Raw genomic sequence first — 6,000 nt, 5'->3', positions numbered from 1 at the left:
CCCGAAACGTCACCCATTCCTTCTCTCCCGAGATGCTGCCTGACCTGCTGAGTTACTCCAGCATTTTGTGAATAAATCGATTTGTACCAGCATCTGCAGTTATTTTCTTATAGGAACTGGAGATGCTGGTTTGCACCGAAGATAGACACAAAATGCCGAAGTAACTCAGCGGGACGGGCAGTATCTCTGGATAGAAGGAATGGGTGACGTTTCGGGTCGAGACCCTTCTTTAGACCGAGAGTCAGGGGAGAGGTCACTGAGATAAGGAAGTCCACAGAGCAGACTTGGAGGAGCCTGTCATCGCCCAGTAAACTTAAACACCTTACCAATTAGAGTTAACAATGAATCTCGAAACAATAATATGTTATTACATGGCAAAGACTTGGCTAGTTTTGTTGCCATGTGGAGTTCTTTGGACTGTTTCAAGACGTGAAAGTGAATTTGGACGGTAGGCAGCTCAATGTTACATATTTCTGTATCATTCATGGCGTCGCAACGATGTTGCTGTTAGGACAGTTTCCCCACAGCTGCACTGATCCAGGTTCGATCCTGACCTCCAGTGCCACCTGCGTGGAGTTCATAGGTATTGCCTCGGTTTCCGTTTGCATAAGTCTTAGACCACTATCCTCCGTGCCCTTCTACTTGATGAATACAGATGCAAAGTTGGCATTTAGTGCCTCGCCTACATCCTCTGACTCTTTAGACACTTTCTAGTCCCGTCATCGCACACAGTTGCACTTCCAGTGCTTCCCCAAGACCAACCAGCTGCACCACCTACAGGCTTCCAATCCAAAATAAAATGCTTCCTCCTACCCTGTTTTTTTCTTCTGTGTTAATGAGTGCACATCAGTAACTACAATGGATTATTATGCTTTTTAAATGTGGAAACATCAAAGGCCCTATACATGTCCAGACACACCACATCCACTGGTTCTATATTCTACTCAGTGGGTTAGCTGTGTGTGAGCTGAACGATGCAATATGTGGCAAAGCAGTGAGCGAGAAAGAATATGTCTTCACCTGCACTAGCACAATAAATTATTATTTCTTCTGTTCCAGAGATCACCACACCGAATCCTTTAACCGCAAATGAGTCTGTCAGTGCACAGGATGCAAACTCTGTCACATCTTCTACGTTTGAAGGTCAGGCTAAAAGTTCAAGTTGACTTCTAATGTCAGTTGCAATGTATTTTCATTTGCATAGTCTGCATGATTTGACTGCAGATGATTAGAGTGCACAAGGATGTTTTGAAATTGCTTTTAATAAAAAATGTTTAATGTTTAAAACAACATGAAATATCATGGAGTTAAATTGGGTGAAGTATTGGAAAATATAGTCGGGAAATATTTGTGATTAAAGTGAAATGGGACATACATTTTATCCAGTCAGAATAACACTGCTCCACCACTACACTCTGTCTTCTATGGATAAGCCAATTTTGAATCCAATCTATCGAGTCTCTGTGGATCCCATATGCCTTAATCTTTTGGATCAGCCTACCATGAGGGACCTTGTGGAATGTTTCATTTGGGGCCATGTAGATGTAGACAACATCCATTGCCCTATCCTCATCAATCATCTTTGTCAGCTCCTCAAAAAACTCAGTATCAAATGTGTGAGAAGGGACTTCACACAAAGAAACCCATGCTTACTATCCTTAATAATCCGTGTAGGAAAATAACTGCAGATGCTGGTACAAATCAAAGGTATCACAAAATTCTGGAGTAACTCAGCAGGTCAGGCAGTATCTCAGGAGAGAAGGAATGGGTGACGTTTCAGGTCGAGACCCTTCTTCAGACTGTTGTCAGGAGGGGCGGGACAAAGAAAGGATATAGGTGGAAACAGGAAGACAGTGGGAGAACTGGGAAGGGGAGGGGAAGAGAGGGACAGAGGATCTATGTAAAGTTGGAGAAGTCAATGTTCATACCACTGGGCTGTAGGCTGCCCAAGCGAAATATGAAGTGCTGTTCCTCCAATTTCCGGTGGGCCTCACTATGGCACTGGAGGAGGCACATGACAGAAAGGTCAGACTGGGAGTGGGAGGGGAGTTGAAGTGCTCAGCCACCAGGAGATCAGGTTGGTTAAGGCGGACTGAGCGAAGGTGTTGAACGAAACGATTGCCAAGCCTGCGTTTGGTCTCGCCGATGTCGAGAAGTTGACATCTAGAGCAGCGGATACAATAGATGAGGTTGGAGGAGGTGCAGGTGAACCTCTGTCTCACCTGGAAAGACTGAAAATCCTTTCTTTGTCCTGCCCCCAACATCAGTCTGAAGAAGGGTCTCGAGCCGAAACGTTACCCATTCCCTCTCTCTTAGATGCTGTCTGACCTGCTGAGTTACTCCAGCATTTTGTGATACCTGATATCCTTAATGTCCATGCTTTCCTACATGTGAATAAATTCTAGATAAAGGAGAATCATAAAAGATTCTACAAGTATATTAAAAGTTAGAGGGTAGCTAATGGGAGAGTAGGTCCCCTTATGGGTCAATGTGGTCATCTATTTGAGGAGTCATGGGTAATATGTGAGGTTTTAAAATGATACTTTACTTTAAATTAACATGTTTACTATGGGGAAGGATATGGAAGCTAGTGAGATCAGGAGAAGGAGCAGTAAAATCATGGAGCATTTCAACATTACGAAGGAGGAGGTGTTAGAAGTCGTAAAAGGCATAAAGGTGGATAAAACCCCAGGACCTGACCTGGGAAGTGCCCAATGAAAACTATCAGTCCCGGTAAGGATAGGTCCTGTAGGTCTAGCTCATGGTGTTGAGTTTGTAATTGAGAGGAAGAAAAAAACAACTAATTCTTTATAACACATTTATCATAAGTTTGGGTAATGGCTTGAGCTGGTACTTGCAACTCATAAGATTACAATCTGTTCTGACGCACAATGTCATTGAACTATGTGGTGAGGGTTGGTGTGTGAAGATGATAATATGCATGTAGTATGAATTTCATGCAGGACCACCATCGGGTTGATCTGGCACGAGTAAAAATACTTCACTGCCTCCAGAACACCTCTTCCTGCGCTAGCCACAAAAGAACCCTTTGCATTTTTCACAGGGTTTTCATATCTTCATGAAGGATATGCACTTGTGGGTAACATTGTAAGAAATGTCATGGAAATTGTCAGTTATGTTAAACTTATTTTGTGATGACTTCTGAAAAATAGCTTTTTCTAGCAGTTGATTACTAAGGCAGTCAATTGTAGTCTCTGCACAGTTAAAGTTGAATTAGAAGTTGAGAATGGGGGATACTGTCATTGCAAGAGGCAGGGTGTGAGGAGGTGTAGTCCATATAACCGTGAGCGTTATTGGGTTTGTAGTAGATGTTAGTGGATAGTCTGGCCATGGGATGGAGGCAGAGAGATCAAGAAAGGGGAGAGAGGTGTCAGAGATAGTCCGTGAATTTGAGGACTGGGTGGAAGTTAATGGTAACGCTAATAAATCTTTGGGTTCTGCATGGGTGCAGGAGGCAGCCCTGGTACAGTCATAGGTGTAGCGGAGAAGGAGTTGGGGAATGATGCCAGTGAACATTTGGAACAAGGATTGGCAATAAATGCTGGCCTTGCCGGTCACAATCATATCAGAATGAATAAACAAAATGACACCTGCTCATTCTTCAATGGTTGGGATAGTTTCACCTGGAGTACATCATCCCTGCGGGAGTTTTTACCTTCACAGACTGAAAATGTGTTTTTGACTGCTGCACCACAGCAATGTTTATGTTTGCTGGCAGCTTAAATGCTGATCAATTTGCAGCATTCCCTTGCTAGTGGCCTGAACATGTAAAGGCGAAGAAGCAGCTGAAAGATGACCAGGATATGCCTGCTGGTCTAGAGTTTGAACTCAGTAGTTCATTGTAATTGGCAACTTATTCCCAGATACCCAAGGCTTTTCCACTTTGTCCCAAAGCGGAATTGCAGTGGAATTCTCTCCACTTACCAGGATGGTTACAGCACCAGCAACTCTCTACAGATATGATGCCATTCAGCACAAACCTCCTTCACCACCTTCCCTGTAAAATACCTTCCCTGACCAGAGTCAGAGTAATCCTAAATATTATTATTTGGCACCATGCCACAATTTTAGCTGTACTTTCTTGGCATGGGAAAGTCTTTTGCCCAGTGGGTAAAGTGACCAATCAGTACTAAACATTGCCTTTTAGTTTGAGACTAGGGTAAGGGTCTTGTGAAATCTATCTGCATATGTTGGTCAGCAGGCAAGACACACTCTCCCATTTGGCACGTCAACTATCTAATGCTGCCCATAACTTCCCTGCTTCTAACAATCGCAGTGTACCTCCCTGCTTCTAAGAGTCGAGCGTAAAACTATTATCACCCTCAGCAAGATGGATTCTGAGACTTACAGTGCCCATGTCATACAATTGAATACTTGACCGCATCCATGCAGCCAGACCCATAGCAGAAGCGTCCACGTTGCGGGGCTGGAATCTGGAAGTGTCCTAAGCTAATTCTGCTACCACCATCATCTATTGTATAAGTGATGGCTCCCACTGATTGTCGCCGGAAGCTTGCGCCCTTTTCAGGACGGACGATGACAGTGATGTAACATTTGAAACATGGATGATAGACATGAAAGAAGAAGAAGTTCCATGCAGCCCAGCCACCACTAGCCTTCGCCTAGTGGAATAGTATGCAACTGGCCTCATTCTGTCTCCATGGTTTGTGTTGCTACTGCCTTTAGTACCCTCTCTCATTATCACAGTACAAATGGAAGAGATTAGTCAGTGCTGGGAAGGAGGTCAGGGTTTGATGAAGTTTTGCCATCCGGTGAATTGACCCTCCTTCTGTCATTGCCTCTGTCCCTCCCCATGCTTAGTTTACAACCCCCAATGTCTATTTTAACTTCACTAGGGAAGCAACTCAACTGTAATTATATTGTGGAATCTAAATACCATGATAAGTCAATTTAATGCCTCTCCTAACATCCTTAATTTTCCTTCACCATGTTGGCCTCTTTTCCCGTCATGCTTCCCCGGTATGTAAACTCTTGGGTTATTAAACATATTATAATCATCTTTCTGATCATTTTCAGAATTTTGTACATCAGGCAGCAATAGTGACACACTTCTTTTGTTACTGCATTCACTCTCACCAGCTTAGAGGCTAATATTTTGCCTAATGAAGGGTAGAGCATGAAGGTTGAATCTGGCTGATTGGCTTGGAGAGGGACAGAGGGAAGTACAGAAGGATACCAATTCACTGGATGGCAAAGTATCTCAAGAAAGTTATGACTCATGATTCAGCTGCGATCGTTCATGGACCAACTCACAGAATGAAACTATTGTGTAGGAAAATAACTGCTGATGCTGGTACATGAACTATTGCGTCACATCTTCTTTGGCAGTCCCTCAGTTTCAGGTTAAGTGGATTCAGTGGTAACTGAATCCAATGTAGATGGGGCAAGAGTCGTTAGTCCATGATGTGGTGTCTCTTGTTGGTTAGTCCATGAAGTGGTATCTCTTGTTGGTTAGTCCATGATGTGGTGTCTCTTGTCAGCTTCTCACACATGGACTTGAGATTCTCAGTGCCGACTAAAATGCTTGTCCTCGTCGAGAGGTCATGGCCCAGAGTTTCCCAGGAATCAATGGAAATTTTGCAATATTTTCGTAGAGGTTTTGAAAATGTCTTTGGATTTTCTTCTCTGTCCACCTTGTAAGTTATTCCCATGATAGAGCTCTGAATATAATGTCTGCTTCAGAAATCTGGTTCCGGGTATGCAAAGATCATGGTTTACCAAACAGATCCAATTTGAGTATAATTGGATGTTCATTGCTGGAGATGTGGGAGTGGGAGAGGATGTTGACCCCGCAGTCAGTGGCAGGCAGTATTGTCCGCAGCACTACTCACCATTTTCTTTTGTCCCTGGTCATGACTCTGTCTAAAAGCGAAGTCCCAACCACTGAGTGCCCACAGGCTGTGTTATACCCTTGCGTACGTGCTAAACCAGCACAACCGATGTTACACTTTAATTTGT

This window comes from Rhinoraja longicauda, chromosome 14 (assembly GCF_053455715.1).
Source record: "Rhinoraja longicauda isolate Sanriku21f chromosome 14, sRhiLon1.1, whole genome shotgun sequence".
Classification (NCBI taxonomy): Eukaryota; Metazoa; Chordata; class Chondrichthyes; order Rajiformes; family Arhynchobatidae; genus Rhinoraja; species Rhinoraja longicauda.
Note: the sequence above shows the minus strand (reverse complement) of the source record.